This window comes from Ictidomys tridecemlineatus, chromosome 6, assembly GCF_052094955.1.
Source record: "Ictidomys tridecemlineatus isolate mIctTri1 chromosome 6, mIctTri1.hap1, whole genome shotgun sequence".
NCBI lineage: Eukaryota > Metazoa > Chordata > Mammalia > Rodentia > Sciuridae > Ictidomys > Ictidomys tridecemlineatus.
In genome coordinates, this window is record NC_135482.1 from 61,089,502 (window position 1) to 61,113,712 (window position 24,211).

Consider the following 24,211-nt stretch of genomic DNA (forward strand, 5'->3'; position numbering starts at 1 on the left):
CGGGCTAGGTGGGGCTCTTCCAGCTGCTCTCCAGCTGTGAGGATCCCTTACATGCCCACCCCCTAAAGAGAAGGCTCTCATCCTTCTCAGAAAGATGAGAAGGGTGGGGTGGGGGAGAGGGGCTGGAGGGGCCGGAGCTCACCACTTGCCCCAGTGTGTGAACATATGTGCGGGAGGGAGGGGCCTGCAGGTGGCAAGGCCCAGCTTAAGAGTGATGGAGTGTTTCTTAGCTCTTTGAGCTAGAGACATATGGGGTATTAAGACCAGGCAAATGAGAAATGATTGCCTAGGAGAGAGGACATGGGGGAATCAGAAAAAATTCGAGCCAGTGAGCCCCATCACCATACACCCCCGTCTCCATCATGACCTGACCCCTCTGTGCCGGGCTGGATTAAATGCTGTGGGGAGGGAGAGGCTTGAGAACTGTCCCTCAGGGCCCCCTGAGAAAAACTGTCCCTAAATGTGCTACACAGAGCAGAGGGAGCTGGGGACAGTTGTTCCAATCCTACAGGTGGAACAACCACATGGAGGTTTTCTCACCTCTTCTCTCCATCCTTCCACCCACTCTGGCTCCAGCCCTCCCTTCCGTCTACTCCAAGAGGGCACAGTGCCCTTTTCCCCCTGGCTTGTTTCTTATGGCTCCTCCCAGTGTCTTGTGCCACTCAGTGTCTTCCAACCTCTGCCTCCTTGGAAATTTCTCTTCTTGCAACAAGCACCCCAGGCTGCTGCTTCTCCCCATGCAGGTCCCTCCCCGGCACAAAGTCCACTTACGCAAACTTGAGGCTGAGGAAAGTCCTCCAGGATCATTCATGGGCTCGTGCCTTGGACCAGTAAGGGCTGGGGTCCATCTGTCCTCTAGTGCTCGGCATCCATCTATCCATTTTAGGCTGTGACTCCCACGTGGAGGCAAGAAGCCAAGTGCTTATGGGGTCACCAGCACAGCTCCAGGAGCAACCTGATTTTTTTTTTTTCTTTTTAATCTAGGTGACTCCAGAAGGCCTTTGAGGGATTGCCAGAGGCCTGAGAGGATCCCTGAGTGGGACTAACACCACAGCCACCTCAGGCTACAGCACACAATGAGGGAGGCTGGACAGCAGAACTGAAGTCTCTTAAAGTTGAAAGAAAGATTTCCAGGGTTTCACTGAAGCCCTTGAGGGGACATGACCTTGACCTTTTGAAGCTCTGAGGGAGCAGACAGTCATAAAAGTTCACTTCTGTCCTTGAGAGACTGTCCTGGAAGAGGGGCAGTCTCTTGCTTTTTCAAGAACCCTGACTCATCCACTTTGGGTCCAATTCCTTTCACAATTTCTTAGATAATTTTTGTATCTTGGCCAGAAATTTGATTCTTGAACTCCCTTTCCTATTCCCATGATTTAGGAACCACTATGGGGAACTAACTCCAGCTCTATCTTATGAAACCAGAAGAACAGAGATGTAGGGCCATTTTTGGACAGTGACACAGCAAGCCAGCAAGCTAGTGGGAATTCCCTGTTCGGGATTCTTCTCTCTTCTTTGGATGTTAAGGGAAAGGATGTGACCTGGGGGAAAGGGTGGGGTTGCCGAGAGCTGGAAGAACTCCCCCTCCCAAGCAGCCCAGATCCAAATGTGCACAGGATGGAAATGTCTTCACAGCCAAGGGCCCCTCCCTCCCAGTGAGAAAATCCCACAACTGGGGAACATCTGGATCAAACCGCAGCCATGAAAGCACAACATCAAACGAGGGGTTTCTGAGCGACCCTCCCCACAGGCCCTGGTCCAAGAGAAATTGCAGATCTTCCTGCTTGAAGCTTTTAAGTGTCACAGAACCCCTCGAGTTTGGGATCATTCCGTATTGGCGGGAGACAGATGTCCCTGAGTGAGCATGGTTGGGTTTGATTACCCCCAGCAGGAGAGGGTGTGCGTGTGACCGATCTGGGCCAAGCTGGGGCAGGGGTAGCCGGGGATTTAAAGCTGTGATGAGGGGCTCCAGCAGTCAGCAGTTCAGGCGGGGCGGGGGTCGTAGGGAGCGAGGGGACAGGTGGGCCTTTTAAAACGTGCCTACATCAAAGGGTTGAATCCGCTCTCTTCCCAGTTTCAGAGCCTCTGGGGGAGGAAAGGGGTGATTTCACCACATAACTGCACGTAGGGCGGATCTCAGTCTGAGAACTTCTGGGGAATGTGCAGAGGGAGGGAGGGTGCTCCCCAGAGAGGAGGAAAGGGCAAGGGGGTTTCTCATTTCCAAAATAGCTTACACAGGCCAAGGAAAATGGGGCCATATGCTGCCTCCCTCCTGCTCTGCACCCTGTGGAGGAGACTTGGAGGAGAGGGTGCATTCTTTCAAGATGGGGGAGTGGAGCAGCTGCAGCAGGGCGGGGAGGGAGCTGGATGGAGAACTGGGGTAGGGGGAAACAGGGGCATCCTCCCCAAGGGCTGGAAAGAGGAAGGCTTCAGAGTATGAGAATTCTGGGATTAGGATGCTCTTTCCTCCCCATTCCCCACTTCTGTCAAGTCTTGGGAATCATAGAACTCCTAGGCATCATGCTGGCAGGAGGGATGCACTGTAGGGTCTGATGGGGCAGGGAGGCATCCTAGATCATAACAGGAGACAGAGAATGGGCTGGATGTTGACACCCCACTGTGACCTTTGTTTAAGAAGCCAGTGGCAGCTGGCACGTGGGGCACACCTGTAATCCCAGCAGCTTGGGAGGCTGAGGCAGGAGGATTGCAAGTTCAAGACCAGCCTCAGCAACTTAGTAAGGCCCTAAGGAACTTAGTGAGACCCCATCTCAAAATAAAAAATAAAAAGGGCTGGTGATATGGCTCAGTGGTGCCACTGGGTTCAATCTGTTGTACCAAAGGAAAAGCCAATGTTTTTTCTTGGGGTGGAAATTCAGTTGGATATGGCATGGGAGAAGAAGAAGCATCATTTGCATGATTTTGCTTCGTTTACATACCTGCTTTACAGGAAGCTGTTTCTGACCCTTTTCTTTTCCCATCCCCAACAGAGGCTTAGGTGTGTACATGGTGCCCCGTGATGCCCTGAGTGTATCTAGTATTGGCTCTTCCCATGTTGTACTATAAGGATTAACTTGTGGTTTCTTCCCCATCTAGGCTGGCAGAGCATTGAAGGTAAGGCCTTCTTTGTATTCCTAGGGCCCGGCCCAGTGCCTGACAGAGAGTCAGTATTCAGTAATGCTACCCTGCTGTAGCTGGAGCCCATTTTTCTTCCATGACGGATACTGATATAAAGAACAACCCTTGCAATGATTCTTCAGCAGCATGCAGGCCTGCAATGGACCTTCAGCCTTTCCAAAGCCACCAGGGCCGCTCCTATCTGACGTCCTCTTGGAGTCTTTTGCGAGGACCCAAGTTAACGGCACTTTCTCTTGCCTCTGGAGCTTATTTTTCATAAAGCTCACCTTTATGGTCAGATTTCTTCTTATTATTTTAAAATCTGGAGTGGATGTGTCTTGTTTTTGTCACCTGAGACCAGATGCTTCTTGGGGCCAGACTTCCCCTACTTCATATGGTGCCTGCATGAAGGAGGAGTTTCGTCAGGGTTGGTTGGCTGTGGACTGGCTGACCCTCTCCTCCAGGTGCTAGTGCTGTCTTAGCTTCAGTGTGGAGTTCTTGTGGCTGAGCTTCCATGACCTGCTGAATCAGTGATGTCCAACTTAATGGGGTGAGTAGGAGCTTCTGTCTAGTAAGGAAAGGACACAGGGATCTTAAGGGCTCTGCAAGCTGAGAGAAGCAGTGCTCAAGGGGGTGTTGTGGAGATTGCAAGGTCAGTAGGTTTTGTACAGAGACTTTGGGAAAGAGGTTGAGGATTGAGAGAAGGGAAAGGAAGGGCAAGGGGGAGGAGGCAGAGGACATTCAGGTGAATAGGCTTGACAGATGGCAAGGAGGTAAAACAGGCTTGCCAGCTGGTGAGGACCCAAGTGAGAGTCTGGCGGGCCTGGTGTCTAGGAGGGAACAGGAAAATTGTAAGCATTTGTTCTGCACTCAGGGTTGCACCCGATCCTCCATCACCCGCTCTCCCCTCCCCCGACTCTGGGATGGCTGAGGTCTGAGGTCCCACTCTGATTTCTAGGCCCAGCCTGACCTGTGCCTGGCAGCATCGCCCCACACCATGCTTGGAACAGAACAGCCTTGCTTCATATCCTGGGGTCCTCTTGAAGCTGGAGTTGCCTTTGAAGTGGATGAAGAGAAGATTGGTGAGCTGTGGGCTGAGCCCAGATCTCCTAGCTGCCAATGAGGTAGGCAGGATCTCTTTGAGCCCTTTTTAGGGGCTGAGGTGTTGACACCTTAGTTGTCAAAACTTGGGTTTTTCATCCTGGAGGGATGAGTGAGGCTGACTGGATCACCAGGCCTCTCTGGGTGGCAGGATGGTAGCCTTGCTCAGCTCTGGGAACACCAATCATTGCATTCCTGGAGCACAACTCTAGGTGGTGCCATTCACATAGAATTTCATGTGTGCAAGATGCCCCTTCTCCCTCCAGAGATGTGAGATAGCAGGCAGCCTTAATATCCTTTTTCTTCCCCGCTAATGTCCTTTTGAGACCACCGTTCTGTTCATAAGCTCAAACAGGCAACCTGAGAACTAGCAGCATTCAAATGAGGCTTTGCCCGGAGACATAGAGATGGGCAAAATAATCTCCAAAACTAAGTCCTCATCAGTGGCCACCAGAAAACGGAACAGCTGGTCCTTGGAGTGGTGTACAGTCTTAGGTTAAATTAGCAGTGATTCAAAATAACAAAGTCTATCCATGGGGAAAGAAAAAGTGTCTTAAAATTCCTAGGTGGGGCAGGATAAGTCATAGGTAAGTACGAGTGGAGCTAATGTGAGGTCCAGCAGACCAGTCTACCGTCAAGCCTCTAGGTTTGAGGTTCTGAGAAGTAGGCTTGGCCACGTGGGTCACACTTGTGCATGGGAATTTGTTGAAACAGAAACGGGATCCTGACCCAGATGGGGGTTAGGAATTTGTTTCCTTTCCTTTTTCTCCTTCTTAGGAAAGCTTAGTTCATTGTTTAGGATGAAAAATAACAACCAGATGAATGAAAGGAGGATCATCAGGAACAATAAATAATATGCTCCAGATGTGGCCATAGTGAGCCGTGACTGAAGGAGTGCCTCCCAGTAGTCACCTAGAGGGGAGCTCTCCTCCTTGGAGCAAGGCTGCAGCGACACAAGGTTGCAGTTCCTCCTTTGACATTGCCTTCAGGGTGTGTGGCTTTTATTTATTTATTTTTATGTGGTGCTCAGAATCGAACCCAGTGCCTCACACATGCCAGGCAGGTGCTCTACCGCGCAGCCCCGGCCCAGCCCCTCTAAAGTCCATTTTTAAAGAAGACCTTGCAGAAATGTTTTAATCACTAGTGGTTCATGTAGAATAAGTACATATAAGTCCTCCTAAGGGAATTGTTTTGAAGGACAACCCTTGTTTGTTCTGCCATGTTTGTTTAAAGAAGCTAATCACAGACATGGATGCCTTCATGTATTTTATATAATAAATGAGTGTAATATGCTAGCCACCCCTTTCTCCTGCAAGGACAAATGAATGAATGCCACTGATGAGAAGGCACTGTGAATTTGCCCTGGCCAGGGAAGGGAGGGAGTAGAAACTGAAGGCTGTGTTGACACGGCAGACCAAGTGAAGAGGTGATACAATCGCCCAGGGAGGAGGTGGGGGCCTCCACCTGCATTTGAGCATTGCCTAACTGCATGCCTTTCTGGACAAGCTCTGTGTTCAATCTTCCAGAGGATTCGGTCAACTGGGAAGAATGAGAGCAGTATGTTTTTTTAGATGGGAAATGAATTTCTGAGCTTGGTTCTCTGTCATTCATCTGCAAAACTCAACATGAAGGTCTAAGAGAGGGGAATCTGTCAGTTCGTGAATTATGTAAAAATGTACTTTTTACAAAAGTGGAGGGAGTGAGGTCACAGCAAACCTTCTACAAAAACTCATAACAATTAATAGTTAAGCTGAATGAAGAACTCCAGTTGAGGAAGTTTCTCCAACCTTCCTTTCCTGAGGAAAGCCCGAGAAGAAATGGGTAAGCCTCAGATCAGGGAGACTGAGGCTCAGGCACGGGAACACTTGCCTGTTCTGGATGGTGGCTTCTGTCTCTTTTGATAAGACCCTGTTTTTGGGCTTGAGCCAGATATGCGTGGAGTGAAGGGTGTGATGGCCTGAACTGGGGGCCAGAAAGGGGTGGAATGACCTCCAGGAGGCCTAGCCAGGCAGAACGCTCGGTGCTCCTTCGCTGATAGACCAAGCTGCAAATCAGGAATTTATTAGGAGCTGAGACTCATTTTCCCACCCTTTATAGCCCTGACGACTCAGAGCCAAACTCTGGCAAGGGGCTTCCTCATGGTTTTAATTAGACAATTAATTTTTTATTGGGTCGTTTGATTTCCGGAGCTGATTTCACTCTCCCTCTTGTCTCCCACCTGCCTCCCAGCTGTGAACAGCCAAGGGGAGATGGGAGATCCAGGGAGAGTGCAGAGGGAAGGAACCTCCGGCTGCCTTTGAGCTGATTTAGGAGTCAGTTAGTGGGGAGGGAGTGGGAATCCCTCTGCCACCCTCAGCTTGTCTGGCACCAGAGACACTATCCAGAGCTAGAACCAGGCTTGCAGGGAGCCTGCACAAAGGCATCCCGGCCACTCCTCCCAGCTTCTCCCAAGCCGGTGGGCTAATTAGTAACACGGGCTGGGGGCAGGGGCAGGGACCATGCCTCCAGATACATTAGTGGCATTTCTGTGGTTGATCCTGGCTGTGCTTGGAGGCTGTTTACCCTCCACCCAGGGATTAGGAACCTGTTTGAGTTAGAAGGGCAGAGAGAGGCCAGGGCTTGGCTCTGCCGCCCACCTGCTGTCAGGAGTTGGGCAGGGGTGCTGAGCCAGAAGGGGTGGGGGAGGTGGCAAAGAAGTGAGAGAAACCTGTCTCCAATCTGTCTCCCTTTATTGATCTGCCTTCCAGCTGCATGGCTTGCTTTTGAGTCTTGATCCCTCACCACTGCCCTTGTTAAATATCAACCTGGACTGGAAGGTAGGAGGAAGGAAAGAGGGAGGGGTGCAGTGCTTTCACAGGAGGAATGTCTAGGTGTGGAAGGGTCCTCTGTATGTCATATATGTTCTCTGGATGGGGTGTCCCCTCCCAAGATTCCTGACCATCCCCTGACTCTACCCTGAAAGGCAGGGAAAGCTAGACTATAGGAAGAACTTACTTTCAGTAGCAAAATCAGGTAGCATCTTCTTTAGAGTTCTATGAAAGTCCAATATTTTATTAAGAGCAACATTGCTCAGAGACTTTAAAATGGAATGGAGTGAAAGGGCTGTTTCCTAAGGTGTCCTGTTGGTGGGGACATTGTCACTTGTTGTTCTAGCATAAGGGCTCTTCATTGAAGTGTGTGTCAAGTGCACACACACACACACACACAGCACTGGCCTCCATACATGTGCAGGCACATACATTACTAGGCACAAGCTGTCAATATGCCCTGAGTCCAGGTTATCCACAGAAGGGTGTATCACACACATCCACACTGATGGAACCAAACTGATTCACATGAAGAGCAAACTGAGGGGCATCTGAAGACAGAGTAGTGGGCTGATGGGTCCCCGGGGCTCTTGCAGAGAGAGCAGACCCTCCGAAAGAAGCCAGAATGCCATTCAGAGAGGGGGGCTTTGTGACATTACTGTTCTTCTGGGGATGGAAGAACAGACTCCTTGGGGTCCAGGGCTATAAGAAATGGAAATAGTGGACATATTTAAGGGACACAAAGATAAAAGGAGCCACAGATCAAAGCACTGCCTAGGCGGCCGGCATCAGACCTCTGGATCTACAGTTGTTCTGTGAATGAGTTCTTCTTCTGGAAGGGCTGGCATAGGGCAGGTCCTCAGTGGAGGCCTAAGGTGTTTTCATGCTGGGAGCCAAGGGGATGGCCCAGGCATAGGCCTGCTTGGAACACAGCCCTGCTCCAATGGAATGCGGGGGGTGCCGCGTCTCTGACAGCCTGTCCACTGCCTCCCGAGCTGGGTAGAAATCCACAGAAGAAAGGGAACGATGGGGAGCAAGCTCAACATCATGCCCTGACTTTGGGCTTCCACGTGGCCCCCCAGGAAAGAGAAGAGCAGGCCGACGTTTGGGACTGCAGTGCAGGGGTGGGCCATGGTACAATGCGGAGTGTGAGGACCCTGAGTGGGGACTTCAGGGACAGTAAGAACAAAGGGGCCAGGAGAGCAGGCCAAACTCCATCAGAAAAGCCACGTGTGTGTGGGGGGGTCAGTAACCATCTGTAGGGGGAGGAAGAGAAATGGTGAAAAGAATCAGAGTAAGAGAAGATATTACAATAAAGGCACTGAAATGGAGAGAGCTGGGCGCGCCACACAGAGGCTGAGAAGCACCCAGCGTGGGCAAGGGGCAGTGGGCCTGGGGACAGGTGAAGGAGACGCTTGGGAGGACCAGCCACCCCAGCACTCCGCCAGCCTTATTTCTGAAAAGATGGACAGGAAGGCAGGGAGGGGAAGAGGCTGTAGAGGAGGACCTGCGGCTTGGCAGAGGGGAGGATGGCGATTGAACTTGCTTCCCCACCGCACGAGCCTTTCTCTCCCTGCCCTTCTCCCCGAGCCCAGGGCTGAGATTGACGGAACTGCAGCTTCTCCGGGTCCTGGGTGGATTTGAATAATTAAGTCATCTGGATTCTTATGATTTACCATTTTCAATGATAAATAGACAGCGCCCAAGCCAGCCAGTTGGCAAAACTCTGGCTGCTAGTTATAATTTGTCAAGCTGCCAGCAGATTCATGTTTTATGCTAATGGAGAAAGTCTCATTGACTAGGGGGAGGCAGTGACCGGGTCAACTCTTTCCTCAGGCACCCCAGAGGTCGAGAGGTCGGGGGAGAAAGGCCGAGGCCGGTATGGATTTTCTGTAAGGGTCAGTGTAATTTTATAATAATTCAGTAGGTGTACACACTCCTGCATGCACACAGGGTCATGTATGTAGAGATATGTTCAGACCTGTGTGCGTCTGTACCCCTCTTCCAACATTCACACGCACATGCACCTGTGCAGGTTTTGGGGCCCAGTGTGTACAAACCTGGTACGGGCACATTTTCCACCCCCTTCAGCTCATTCACACATGCACACCCTTGCTGTCACCTTCAAGCATGTGCTTACACCCAAACTCACAGACCTGCTCAGCAACCTGCAGAAACATATCACATGCCCACCGACACCTCGACTGGGCAAGGCATACCACAAAGACTCAGGTACTTTTGGAGGCCCCTCTGCCAACCAGCCTAAGCCATTTATTTTAGGGCTTTTGTGCACCGACCCCAGTGCACGTCTCTTGCTCATGTTCTTATAGTTTTTCAGTGGGAGAGGCCAGGGTGCCCTGGGTCATCCCACTTTCCATCTGACTGAGGCTGTGGAGCTGGAGCTGAAAAGACCAGGGCTCTGAGACTGGCACGTGGAAGGCTGTGATGAAAATCAATTGGATCCAAGACAAACTTTCTTTTCCATTGGTTTATTTGTATATTTGTTCACCACACACTGAGACCTCATAGTTGCAAGAATCTTCTCACAGTCATGGCAAACTGAGGTAGAGACAACGCTTTACACATAGTAGGTGCTAAGTGAGTATTAGTGGAATGGTCAGCTGAAGAGACTGACTGCAAGATGAGCAAACTTCCCATTTTCCCTTCTATTCCTCTACCTCAGCAAACCTGTACGTTACCACTGGTTTGAGGGGCAAGAGAACAGGTGTGGGTCTGGGCGAAGACCTCCTGTTCCTCGGGGTGAGAAATCAGGGCCTTTGGTGGGATAAGAAATGCTAATTCCACACTGATTAAAGCAATTTGGTCTCACTTTTGACCCCCAAGTGCCCTCAAAATGGATCAATGCACAAGGGAGGATTGCAGAAGGAACATCTGCCCTTCTCCTGCCCAGAAGAGAATTTGAATTTGTTTTGATTATGGGCTGGAAGCTGCAGTTCATTATTATCAGCAGCTCTGATGGTGGTGGGAGCAGAGGAAAGGATTAGCAGCATGGGGAGAAGCATTTCATTTCCCCGCTCCCCTTGCCCCCCAAATGGGGGAGAAAAACTGAATAGAGCCAAGACTGAGGCAGCAAGGAACGCCCAAAGGCAGAAGCAGCTTTCTGCAGCAGGCTCCCAGATGCAGCTGCACTGTCAGCTCTGCCACTGAGATTCTGAGATTCCACATCCTGCGAAGTGGGCCGGGTTCCCTCCAACTTGCAGGGCCTGGTTGGAGCAAGGAGATTGTCTGAGAGGACATCTGCATCACCTCTATCATGGTTTGGAGTAAGTTGCTTCCCTTTGCCCAGCAGATGTTGATAATGAAGGGCCTGGCTAATCAGGGGCGATCCATGGACAGACAGTCAGGAGCCAGAATTGAACAGTCTCCCTATGCAAGGCTTCTGAATGCACAGGGAATGAGGAAATATGCTTTGCTTACTTAAGAGTTAGTTTGAGGCTCCAACCTGGTATCGCTGACCTCATTCATCCTGGAAGAGCAACAGCCTTGGAGGCACAAGCAACTCTACTCCCAGGAACAGGCAAAGGGCAACCAGGTGGATGGGTGGGGAAGAACTATTTACAGGGAGTCAAGGGGACATGCAGGTCATAATCATGACTGATACCAGTTAGTTGCTCCTGCATCTAGTTAGCAAAACTTAACACTCCCTTTTAGCCTCATTTTCAAACCCCAATGTTTGCAGCCACATAATAAGCCTTTGAGGTAAGGCTGCAAGATGGCTAGCCTGAAGTCTCAGAGCAGAGCCTTCTGGGATATCAAAATAGCACAATGGACTAGACAAAAAGGGAGAGAGAGCATGGGGGAGGAAAAACAAAACAAACAAACAAACAAAAATCAGGAAGGAAGGCAGGAGAAAGATTAATGAAGGGAGAACTTAAAGAAGGAGGGAAAATGAAGCGCCAGACAGAGGCCTCACCAAGAGCGCATCGCAAGGATTACTACGAACATGGACGCATGTGATTTTCCAACAGTTGATTTGGGGATCCCGCAGCCCATCCTCAAAGGTTACATTGACCTTGGGAGATCTGGCTGACCTCAGTGACCAGCCCATTCCACTTTGGGGGAGACAAAGGATTTATTTAATTAACAAGGATCACAAGTTCAAAACCATCCTCAGCAACTTAGTGAGACTCAAAATAAAAAATAAAAAGGGCTGGGATGTTGCTCAATGGTTAAGTGCCCTTAGGTTCAATCCTCTGAACCAAAAACAAAAACAAAACAAGCAACAACAACAAACCCCCCCACCCCCCGAAAACAAAAAACAACTTGAATCAAACTGGGCAGTTCCACCAAAACACATGAACAGGGCGTGGGAATGTAGGCCCCATAGGCAACAGATACCCAACAACCCTGAGTTGATCACCTCTACAGGCTGAATCTAAAGTCAATTAATCTCTTTTTGTGAGTTCTGTAAAATTCTCTTCATGTCCTGGTAGGGACCTTCCTCATTCTCCTTCTCTGGCTTTCAAACTTACACTAAGGGTTGAACCCAACCCTTCCTGGCATGGAGAAATCCCTTGACTGCGTGGTTTTCTGGGGTAGGGATGGAGATACCGATAGTAATGATGTTGCTAAGGATAGATTTTTGTTGACACCAATGGGAGAAAATGAAGATCCCCTCACACCCAAAGTGGACCAGGTCTTATCTTCTCCCTGCTCTTGCTTGAACACATTCAAGAAGGCTAACCAAAATTACAGAACCATCATTCAGTGCAAAGGGCTCATATGGCAGATGATCAAACTACGGCCCAGCAAATCAGCCCAGTCTTCAGACAGCCAGGGCCATCAGGGCCACAGCAGAGTTCCCAGGAGCTGGGGGTGAAGGGTCAGAGCCAGAGAAAGAGGGCATCAGCACCAGCACAGGAATATGTGCCCAGGCCCTCCCTTATCAGCTTCTTCTACTTCATGTACTGGTTTTGGATCCAGATCTTGACCCAAGTGTCTTGGAGCCTCAATGCTGAATAGCCTGCTCCACACCAGCAAGGCAGGGAGGGGGAAGAGGAGTGTGGGAAGAAGTCCTTCTCCAGCTCCCTCAGCTGCTGCAGAGAAGCTGGTCCTCGGGTCCCTGACCTGGGCCACATCACCTGGGATGGGGGTGGTGCTGGTGTTAGGCCAGGGAGCCAGGAGTCTGTGTCCCCTTTCTTCTCTAATTATCCCTCTTCCTCCCTCTCCTTTATCCTTTATTCTCCCTCTACCTTTATTTCTTTTTCCTTCTTTCTTCTGCTTTCTTTCCTGCCTTCACCTTTTCTCTTTATGGTCCTTCCTTCCTTCCCCTTTCCTTCCTTCTTTCTTTCTCTTTTTTTCTATCTTTCCTGTATTTTTCAGTCCTCCTTTACCGTCTTTATTTTTCTCCTTCCATTTTTTTCTCCCTTCTTCCTTTCTTTTCCTCCCCTGTGGTTTTACTCTCTCATTCCCTCCTTTCTTGCATTTGTTTTCTTTCTTCTTTCTTTTTATCCCTCATTTTTAAAAACACACCAGGCAGGGGCTGGGGCTCCGTGGTGGAGCACTCGCCTCGCCTGCCTGAGGCCTGCATTTCCATCCCAGCACAAACCAGACCCTGTTTTTTCATTCTGCCCTGTATCTCTACTTTCCTTTCCTGTCCACTCCTCTCCCACTGGTTCTCCCCAGCCCCTTCCTCTGGCCTCAGCCCTTGGGCTGTCTCCCATCTTTTCCTCCCTCTCAGTTTCTTTGTTCTGAATGTCTTCAGTCCTTTGTGCTCTTTTCCTAGACCTTCTTTCAGCCTGCCTTTGTTTCTACATCCTCTCTGCCATAGACATATGGTGTGAAACTGCCCCCTCCCTGGAGGAGGCTTCTGTCCTGTGTCTGTCCAACCATCCTTCATGTCATTCCTTCTCAATCCCCCTCAACTTGGGGCTCCATCTCAAGGACACAGGAGTGGGGCTGTTTCCCCCAACTTGAAGTGTTGGGGCTGGGTCCACAGCTCCCCACTGCAGGTTTAGGAAAGCCTTGTCAAACTGTTGTCACTCCATCACTCCTGAGAAGAAAGAGGAAAAGAAGAAAGCAAAGAGGAAAAGACAATTCCATAGACCTGTGCCATGGAGGCGGACTTAGTAATGGGGAGGCAGGAGCAAAAAGGATCAGATTTACCAAAAGGGGAGAGTGGAAAGAAAACTATGGCCAGAAGCCCTCTCTCAGAGCATCCGGAGAACAGGCTGTGCAAAAAAGAAGCCCAAGCCGCCTCCCAGGTTAGTGATGGGACTGGAGACGGATGAGGCCTTCCATCCAAAGGACTGCAGAGGAATGAAAAAAGATGAACGGGAGGAAGGAAAGGGGCTTTGCTTTGTTTTGAACATCAGAGGCTTTTAATGCCTGCCTCTGGACTCATCCCTTTCAAAGGTTCAGGTTTTTTTGGCGGGGGGGGGGGGGGGGGGGGCTGGGGGGGGCACGACAAACTCTGTCGGCAGTGCCAGCTGCGGCCTTCCTAAACCCCTCGATGAGGCCGGCCCAGTTCTGGGTTTGGCGGCGGGAGCACCGCAGAAAATCCTGCCAAGCAGCGAAAACAAAGGCCCAGGCGGATTCGTGGCTCCGGACCTAGGAGGGCCAAGCTGCCCCTGCAGGCGTGGGCGGCCAGAGACCTCACGGGCTCCACGTGAGAGTTCTCCTCTCCCGGGATCCTCAGCCCTCCTGACCCTCTCCAAAAAGCGATCCAAACGCGCCGTCTGCCGCCCGCCTGGCTCTTCCAGCCCACGGTTTCCAGAGAGGGGGCCTGACCTGGAAACTCAGGGGCAGAGTCCCTCCCTGCTACCCTACAGCCCCGAGCAGCTGCGCAGCGGGCTCCAGGTCCTCCCGGCTCAGCCAGCCAGTGCACCTGCAGCGCTCTCCACCCTCGCCAGGCCACCCCGAAGGCCCACACCCCCTTGTCCCGGGCCTCAGGTTTTTGAACCCACCCTCTGCTCTTGACACCCTTTGGAAGAGTCCCCCGCCCCCCACCCCCAGCTCTTCCTCTAGGGTTTCTCTCAGCCCTTGGAGAGAAGTCGTGGGTTCCTCCGACCACTGGAAAAAGTAGGAAGGGTGTGCTGGGGCAGGAGGGATGGCTACTCCTTGACTCCATTTTAGGGAAATGAGTCTTTTGAGTCAAACTGGATGGGGGGGGAGATATTTGGGAGTTGTTCCCCCTTGCTTCACTACTAAATTAAAATCAGGGTGGCAGGAATCCTGGGTCCACACCCCACTCTGATCGTGGCAGAGTAGAAAACTGCTACTTTCCACTAGTACTTGTTTCCCTTGGAGTAGCCCCTGTGTGGATCTCCAAGCGTCTCTAAAGGACTTTCTGGGGTGAACTGAATTAGGAACCCGCTTGGTAATTCGTCGATAATTAGTCCCGACCAAGGAAACAAACAAACAAACATATCCTCCCATCAATATAAGAAGCAGAGCACCCTCCCACTTAAAACCTCAACACCCCAACTCTGCTTCCTTCTCCGTTTCTGTTTTAAAAACTTTTCTGAAGTTCACACAAGTTGCATTTGGGGAAAGAATCTTCAGCAGACCCTTTGGGCCTATCAATCCCCAATTTCTCCTTTCTTCCCCAGTTTCAGAAGCAACCCTCCCTCTCCCCTGCCAGCGGCCCCTTTAGTGCCCAAACTAACACCCAAGCACCTGACAGAGGTCCAACCCCAACCCTGCAGATAGGTGCCTGCTCGCCGGGCAGACAGGATGGAGCCAGAAAGAGAGCAAGAGACAGAGACGGGAGAGACATTGTTTTTAGACTACAGCGCACCCTTCCCGGGCCCAGCTCACCTGCTCGGGACCGTCTCCTTTGATTTTCATCCACTCAAAAGTTTGTCCTTCTCGCAAACGATTTCCAAGAGGGGTACAAACTCAGCCCTTGGGGAGGAGGATGGAGAGGGTGATTTTGAGGGCGCAGGCGCCTGATCTAGAGCGGCCCGAGGGAGGCAGGACGTGGGCGTACAGTCCCCCAAGTAGCGGGAGAAGCAATGATTCGAGAAAGCATCGGAGCCCCTGGGGTGGCCCAGGCTACTAGTTCCAGGACTGTCTGGGATGGAGAGGGCTCTAAAGAGGGAGTGGCGAGCACTATCCGGCAGGCGGGAGAACTGGAGAGGGGCCGTTGGTCCTTGGCGATGTCTCTTGCTTATTCCAGTTTCTGCCCTCCCGGTTGTGCCCCAGCCCACAACATTCCTTCGACCCCTTCTGGGGCGGCGCAAAGGACCCCCACTTGGCGGAAAGGGAGGGCGAGGGTCCCCTCGGAGCCCCTCCCCAACCCCCCGCGCCACCGCTCCCCCCTTCCCTCCCCAGAGCCAAGGGACAGACAGAGAATTGCAACTAGAAATTCGATCGATTGGTACGAGGGACCACGTGCTCAGGGTCTGGCCAATGACCAGGCTGCCCAGGATGAGCTAATAATGGAAGCAATTTGTAACTTTCAGTAGCTCTCTAGGCCTGGGTACCAGTGGGAGGGAGGCGGGCGGAGTGGGGATCTGGGTACCCCCAGTACTTCTACGGTCCTTATTTGTCTAGGGGCACTCTGGTCCCCTGGTCCTTCTTTCCCCTAACGTGCAGGCACTAGCAGGGACCTTCATCTACTCCTTTCTAGCCGCTGTCACACCAGAGCAAGGTAAGCTGGTCCCTGCTGCTCACCCCTCCAGCCCCACTCTCTGGCACCTGCAAAGGATGCCTCCCTTCTTGCCCATTAGACAATTGAGATTGGATTTTTCCCCCTCTTAGCTGAAAGAAAACGAATCCCTTTGTCTTCTTTTGCATAATCCATTTGGAATTGGAGGGAAATCAAGTTCAGATTAATATACTTTTCTTAGGGAGAAAAGTGGTACTTTCCTCTTCTTTCATAAATTTTATACTTCCTTCTCTTGAGGAAGGGCATTCTGTTTATGGAGAGTTTACTTTGGGGATGAATTCACCTTAGGTTTTACAAGTTTTAATTGTTTAATGATGTCAAGTTCACCTCCTTTTTCCATCCCATCCTCCAGTGTCAGTATTTACAAATAATCATTTTGTGGGTTTTAAGTTTGTACATTTTTTCCCTCCTCTGTTGGTTTTTCAGCTGTTACAGAATCTCCACAGTTTTTTTCCCCCCGCCTCTGTGGACTGTGGTTTAGTTTTGAGTTTGTTCCTCTTTTTGGTTAATAAATAAATTTATTGTTTAAGAAATCCTGAGGATTTGAATAAGGTCTCATTTGATTAGGTCCCCCCTTTTGCAGAACAATTTACTTGAAATATTTTATACATTTTCTTCATTACTATTATTATTATTATTGTCTCAATTTTGATGTATTTTCTCTCTTTATAAAACCTAACCTCTTTTTTATATTTAATATGTTATATGTTTAAACTTTTAAAAGTTTTATTTTTACAAACTTCACCACTTTGTACATTTCTTACTTTCTCTCAGCCCCTTTAACACTCCTGCCTCCCCCATCTCAGAACCTTCACTCCCAACTTCCATAATTATCAACTTGAAATGTAACTCACCTTCCCTTCTCCCTCCAAGAATGGAGGGATGCCTGCTGTCCTGCCCTGGGCAGAACCCAGGCTCAGTTTTAGTTCTGGACCCCTCCAGTCCCACCTTTCCAGGCAACAAATGAAGCAAGAGCAGAATTTCTTTCAACTTTTAGTTTGGGACAAGTTCTTTTCACTTGTCTCTACTCTGGTACACAGAGTTGAATTTTTAATTCTATCGTTGCCTTATTCTAAGAAAGCTGGAAGCAAATTTTCCTTGTCCCTGAAGTGTAAGATGTTAGCTGAGGGTAACTTTAGACTTTTGGGTCTCTTACATCCCTGGGGAGGTTTCCCAGAAGAGACAATGTTCATTCCCCTTTTTCATTTTGGTTAAGGTTGATCTCTGGCTCTGGCTTTGAACAAAGAAGGGTGCAGAGCTGTCTGGGGATGCTCTCTTCTGGTCAGTGAAGGTTGACTTAGGAGAGTTTGGGGTAAATCCCTGCTCTGAGAGAAATTTTTTTTTTTTTTTAGCATTACTGTAAAAGCACACTAAAAAAATGATGTGACACTGTTTCAACCTTCAGATTCATCTCAACTACAAAAATAAAATTATAAGAGTAATTTGTATTTCCTGGAAGAAAATCTGCTTCTGCTGACTGTCTGTTCTCAGGGAAACAGAACCCAACTGGGCAGAAGTAAAACTGCCGCCCCTTTCTTGTTGGTTCTCCAGCCCTATTGTCACATTGACATTCTGGGCACATTTGGCCCAGCCCTCGATCCTGCTTCTCCTAAGTATGAATCTAAATTACTATTAATAAGGGGCTGCTCCAAGTTAATTGGCATTAAAAGAATTCATTTCAATTTGTTAATATTAAATGAATGCTCTGCACTTTAGCTTCCTTCTTCACCCTGGATTCCCAGATGAGTGATGGGAAGAGGGGGTGGGGGAGCAGATGAGGATTTTATTTCTGGCTCTTCAGCTTCAACACTGCAGGGCCTCCCCTGGGGGTGTGCGATCAGCACAGTGGGGGTCTGTTCGGAAAGTCTGAGGGTCTTTTTCCAGTGAAATTTATCTGATTAAGCAGGAGCTGTAAGGGAGGAGGGAGGGAGAGACAGAAAAGGTTGGGAGGATCTTGAGGGAGAGAGAAGGCACTGGGAAGATATGGGAAGGGAGAGAGAAGAGGTGAGCAGGAGTCTGGGGGAATGAGGGCTGTGGGCCTTGGGGTAAAGCAGAATTGTGATAAAAGGTGCTGGTAGCGCAGAACCCCATGGAGGAGAGGGGTGGGTGGGGGGCTTGGGGAGAAACAGCTAGGAGTTCTGAAGCAACCTAGCCTGAGAGGGAAGACAGATTGCTTAACTTTTCTGTCTGCCTTAGTTTCTTGGCCTGTAAAACAGGAATGATAATGACAGAATCTGCTGGGGGATTGCTCAGGATTAGGTGAAACACATGGAGAGTGCTTTGCTGCACAGTAAGCATTGGCTCTTTTTATGGCCCAGTAGTTAAGAGTGTGGATTCTGGGGCCAGACGGCCTAGTCTTGAATCTTTGTCCTACCATTTAGGAGTCATATGACCTGGGCAAGCTACCTAACCTCTCCAGGCCGTGTCTGTGAAATGGAGTTCATGGCATCTAGCTCAAGGCTGTTCTGAGGAAGGAATGAGTGAACTGTGCCAAGGGCCCAGAACAATGACAGTCCCATGGAAACACCTACAGAGTGTTATGTGGCGATGCTTAGACAGCATCAGTTATGGATGTTGTGGCCCTTCTGGTGGAGGAAGGTTGGAGTCAGAGCTGCTTCTACAGGTTGAAAGCTCCCTAGGGTCTCTAAGACTGATCAGATCAGCCCATTCAGCCCTCCCTGGATCTAGATCTACCAGTCAGGCTGCACACAGGGAGGGGATGGGGAGAGCCTGGACCCCTCAAAGCCAGGAGGCCAGTTCTTTCCTGACTTCTGCTCCAGCTCTTGGGTCAGTGATACCATCCCAGTGCCCACAGACTTCAAGGGAAAAGTCTCTTTTCCTTGGGAAGGGCTGTGATGGAGGACTTAACATCTTGGTCAACAGGGAATCCCGGTGTGGGCTGCGGGAGGCTGGGTAGAGCAGAGGAGACTGACGTTTACTAAATACTCATTTGCAGCTGCCACACGCCTGACCTGACTCAAGAGGATGGGAGAAACAGATCTAAGGATCCGAGAAGTCAAAAGCTAGAAGGTGGCAGAGTTGGAATCTGAGCTCTGGTCTTTTTTTTTTTTTTTCTTAAATAGGAAAAAGAACACAGAATTTATTACCTGCTTAAGGTATGGGAGTATTATACTCACAATGCACTTCCATGCTGCACACTTTCTGAATGGGAAGGTAAGACTTTCTGAAGGGAGGGGCGGGATACATGCAAACTTGGGGCAAGGATAGGGCCAGGACCATGGGGCAGCGGGAAGAGGGGGAGGTGGAGAAGGAACTGGGGGTTTTTCAGTCAGGAAAGACTTCCTGGAGGAGGAGATTATAGGTTAGGGTTCAGATGGAAAGGGAATGAGGGTAGGAAGTAAAGAAGAGGCAAAGGAAGTAGTCATGTATTGGCAAGGAAGGAGAGGAAGAAAGTACCCACATAAAGGCCGAGTGAGAACAAGGGATAAATCTGATTTGCCTTGGATCTGCCATGCTGGCACCAACTAAAATTAGGTGCCTTTATTGAGGGTGTACTGTGTGTCAGGTATATGTGATATCTCATTTAATCCCATAACAACCTGGTCAAGTGAGTTTCTTAGATCTATTTCCAAAGACTCAGTAGATGCTCAGAGAATTTAATCCTCACTTTGGGTTTCATGGTTGGTAACTGGGTTTTCCTGGCACCAGAACCCATGCCTGGGCTGTCTGCTGAGCATGGTGGCCTCTGTGTCCCCATCTCTCTTTCCATTCCTGGTTCAGGTCATCTTATAGGCCCACATTTGTAGACATACCCAATGACTGGGAACAGAGGGTTTAGGAGAGTGAGGCAGTGGGACCTGGGCACGCTCTTCTCACATCCACAAAAGGAAAGACAGGAAGGAATTCTCTCTAGAGGGAGGCCTCCAAGTCACTTTCCTGGGATGGATGGCAGGGACCTGATTGGGGTCACATTATTTTCTGGGCCCTGAACTTTATTTTCCTTCCTTTGAGCAGAGAAGAGGAAGAAGATGGTGCAGGCACAGGTGAGCCCTTGAGTAAGGCCGCCAGGGGTCCACGAAAGTCCCTCTCTCCTGGTTGGCAAGGACCTTCTGCTTCCCAGCCAACACTGTTGCCAGGTGTGGCCAGCTGAGACTGAGATACAAGTGGTGTCATCAGAGCCTGAGGACCCTGGTGAGTTCTTTGGGATCTCTTTTTCATGAGCTGGACAGAAGGGCCTGCGCCTGAGGTTTGACGAGGCCATTGAGAAGAAACCCCTAAGAGAGGGAAAGGCAACGGCATGAAAGGAAACAGTCCTCCACTGAGCAGGTAGAGCAGACTGACTGCACCAGGCTGCGCCCTCCGACTGTGATGTGGTGGATGTGAGAATAAACTGGTTTCTATACGCTACTGTGTTTGGGGACCTTTTTGTTAAAGCGGTTTTGCCAGAACCCATCCTGATACATCTTCCCACACCAGATTAACCATTTCAGACTCTCCAAAAGGACTATATGATGGGGCTGGGGATGTGGTTCAAGTGGTAGCGTGCTCGCCTGGCATGCGTGCGGCCTGGGTTCAATCCTCAGCACCACATACCAACAAAGATGTTGTGTCCGCCGAGAACTAAAAAAAATAAATATTAAGAATTCTCTCTCTCCTCTCTCACTCTCTCTTAAAAAAAAAAAGGACTATATGAGATCAGGGAATAATATCATAATAATATTTATTGATCCAGATTATACGATAGGGTCTTTAAGTACACTACTTAGTATAATCCTCGTAACCCTCCTCTGAGATACATGTGACTGTTTTCCCAGATCACAGATGAGTAAACTGAGGCCTTCAAAAGATAAGTGACATGGCAATGAATATATACTAGGTGGCAAAGCTGGGTTACACTCTTTTTAAATTTATTTTTGGTGTTGGGGATCGAACCTAGGGCCTTGTGCATGCAAGGCCAGCACTCTACCAACTGAGCTATATCCCCAGCCCCAGGTTATACCCTTCAGCATGGGTCAAAGCCGCTCCTGAGGACGGCTGGAGAGGACCTTGGACATCATCCTGTGTTAGGCCAGCCACTGACAGTTACCACTGGGGCCTGGGGATCTCCCATTCCCACCCTCAAGACACTCAGTAGCCCATTCACAAGTTGGGTTGCTACACAGGTTTTATTTAAAGAAAGGACCCAACGCTAAAATTGGCTTTTAAAACCCCTGATAAAGTCAATCAATCTCTCTCTCTCTCTCTCTCTCTCTCTCTCTCTCTCTCTCTCTCTCTCTCTTTTTTAACTCATAAGCTCCAGAGAGATGTGACTTGGTTAAGGTCACATACTTGGATTTTCTGTCAATTTTTCTGAATCTAAGATGAGTTCTTTTCCCATGACATCAATGAATAAGGAGGTACAAAAATAGCCAAATTCAGTGGGGTGGGTCTGTGTCTCCCTCAACAGAACCTGGGATAGTTAAGCCACATAGTTAAGACCCCCCCACACACTCCTTCGGGTGGATATCTGCCGGGGAGATTGGAGGAGGAGTGGGCGGCACCTTTCTCTGCCCTCCTCATCAGCAGATGGTCAAAATACAGGAGGAAAGGAGAGCTGGGGCCAGAGCCAAGCAGGCAAAGGGACCCTCTGCCTCCCCCTAGGATTCCCACATTTATATTTGGAATCTGAAACTCTCTCCTACCCATAGGCCCTTCCTAGCAGCCCACCAGGGAGGAGAAGGGGGAAAAGTGTCATAAATTTCCCCTATTTACACAAGAAGACAGCATGTTTCTTGTGCCAGAAAAAACACAGAAAGGGAGCTGTCAGGGGAGAAGGGACCCAGCCCCATACCTTCTGGGGTCAATTTATCTTTCTGAGTCGTGGCTTGGGGGCTTCCATAATACTGCCTGAAGGAGATCCAAGCTCTGAGTTGGGGGTCAGCCAGGACAAATGGTGCCTGGGCTTTGTTTCGGATCATGGCCTTTCACTTCATTTCAACTGCTCCCTCGTCACTTCTCTTTTAAAAAACAATTTTCTGGAGGTAGAGTTCACATCAACATGCCTCCACTGGAAATGGGCAATTTGGTGATGTTACTGAATATCTGTGGCATGTTCACAGATATGTTCTACCATCACCATCATCAATTTTAGAACATTTCATCACCTCAGAAAGAAACCTCAGGGTTGAGGGTATAGCTCAGTGACAGAGCACTTGCCTACATGCATGAGGCCCTGGGTTGGATCCTCAGCACAGAAAGAAAGGAAGGAAGAATGGAAGGAGGGAGGGAGGAAATAAGAAACTTTATATCCTTTAGCTATCATCTTAGGTTCCTTTCAGACCTAATCTCCTTTCTGTCTTGGCAGATTTTCCTATTCTGAACTTTGATAGAAATGGCATTATATATATATATAAAATTTGTAAATGGGCCTTTATTTTATTTACATGTGGTGCTGAGACTCGAACCCAGGGCCTCACACATGCTAGACAAGTGCTCTACCACTGAGCCACAACCCCAGCCCCTAGAAATGGCATTATTTAATAAGTGGCCTTCTGTGACTGGATTCTTCTACTTAGTACCATAAACTCAAGCCTCATCTATATTGAAGCAGGTATCAGTACTTCTTTTCATGGCTGAATAGTATCTTCTTCTGGTTATGTTTATTCATTCATCAGTTGATGGACATCGTGACATTTCCACCTTTTGGATATTGATTCCTCCGTTCTTCTTACTCAAATGAAATGAGGACTGTGCTCAAGAACAGCTGTCTTACCTTCAGGAGTACCCAGTACCCATGAGAGCAGGGCCTGGGCACATCTTCTAACTCCCCTGATCTGTTATGCAACTGAGGCGAGCTTCTCCCTCTTCCTCTATCAAGTCTCTTTTTATCATCATTTGTTTTTTGCCACTTGCTGTACTCCTCAGAAGGGGGTTCACACCCTTCTCCAGGGGCTCCAGAGACACAGAGTGAATGAATGGGGAGCAAATAGTTCCCTGAGCCTGGTCTCAAGGGACCCCCCTCCAGTGCCTCACAGATGAAGGAAGGTTTAGGAGGCTCCAGGGTCAAGGGAAGGCTGTGTTTTTGCAGGTGTGACTGACCCAGAACCCAGGCCACCTGCCCCCATCTCCCTGCCTGGCCCCTTTCAGTCACCAGACCCACCTTGAGCTCAATCCTCTCTCCCTTAGCAACAGACACCTGTCCCTGTCCTCACAAACCTTGCAGTGCTAGTGGTGAGAGCAAGGTAAATACAGTGAACAAAATAGTCACATAAATTCTGTAAACATTTGTTGAATGGATGAATACTTAAGTGCTTTGGAAATAAAATGTGAAAAATCTGAATTTATATCACTTTCTGCTAACACCATTATTGAGTCTAGAAGTTAGCATTACTTCTCCATCTCTGGAGGGCGTGGTGTGCAGATAATGCAAAACGTTGGCCATAATAGCAACCATTTATGGGACCAGCCATATACTAAGGGATTTATGTATCTTATCACTCTTCACCTTTTGAATGAGGCACAACTATCACCTGACCCTGCCCCCCTCCTTTTTTTCTTTTTTGGCTTGATGAAGATCAAACCCAGGGCATGCTAGTCAAGCACTGTACCACTGAGCTGCATCCCCACCTCTACTTATTCCCATTCTGAAGATGAGAAAAACTGAGGAGACTGAGAATTTAAGTAACCAGTCACCAACCCCATCTTGCCTCTGCCAACCCTTCCCCTCGTGTCCAAGGCAGGGTGGACTGGGCAGATGCTGGGCTCCTCTCTCCCAGCTTGCCATCCAGTCTCTGTTCCTGCCTTGTGGGTTGGGAGGTGGGGATCAGTTTTGCTGTCAGAGACTTTCCTTCTAGACCTTGCTGAGCTGCCCAGTATGTGTGGGAGGGACCAGGAGAGGACTGGATCTTGTCAACAAAGGACTTGAAGGGGCCAGAGAGTTGAGGATGCTGACAAGCAGGAGACCTCCAAGGCAGATAATCAGAAGCTGACGACTGGTGGCCCCTCAGCGTCCCTCCACCCCTGCTCACTCAGGCCTCCTACATGATTCAATGACAAAGAACAAACTTTAACCTGTAATTTTCACATGTGTTACTTCACTGCTCACAGTGAACCTAAGACGTATCTGAGGCTCAGTTTATTTTTTACAGAAAGAAAAAGTTTGTGGGGCTACGACCCAAGTATCCTGCTTAATCTTACTTAATGAAATTAATGTAGGACTCACTGTGGACCATGCATCCTAAATATTCCCTCTTAACTCATCTACTCTTTTCTGACACCCCATGAGGGCAGGTATTAGTATTATCCACACTTTTTAAAGATGAGACTGAGGTGACTTGCCCGAGGTCCTAGAGCCAGCAGGCAGTGTCCCAGAGTGTGTGCGTGGCCACTTACTCCCCCAGGTGGGCCTCCTATGGTGACTACACTTGACTCGTGGCCCCACCTCCCACTTCCTCCTGCCTCCCTCATACTTTATGGCCCATTGGAAAAAGCAAGCGAGCTGTGGCTCCCAGGGTGACGATCCTTCAGCTGCCTCCTTGGCACTGTCATCCTCTCCTCCCATCTCTTGCCAAGGGCTCCAGCCGGGAATGCCACAGACGTTCGCCATGGATCAAGATTTTCC

The 24,211-nt window shown here is 49.5% G+C and overlaps 1 protein-coding gene and 1 long non-coding RNA gene across 4 annotated transcripts in view; one reads left to right on the top strand and one right to left on the bottom strand.

Moving 5' to 3' along the window:
- LOC120888298 (homeobox protein Hox-C8) overlaps window positions 1-24,211 on the bottom strand; it is a 137,800-nt gene that overhangs the window by 9,186 nt on the left and 104,403 nt on the right. For all 3 annotated transcript variants that reach the window (XM_078014530.1, XM_078014528.1, XM_078014529.1), the window contains exon 4: window positions 772-4,167. The gene's annotated coding sequence lies outside the window, so the exon portion shown is untranslated. The remainder of the gene's footprint in view (window positions 1-771; window positions 4,168-24,211) is intronic.
- On the top strand, window positions 13,494-20,019 carry LOC120888297 (uncharacterized). Its single transcript, XR_013422897.1, has 3 exons — window positions 13,494-15,633; window positions 18,608-18,825; window positions 19,627-20,019. It is a non-coding gene; the product is annotated as an uncharacterized LOC120888297 (long non-coding RNA).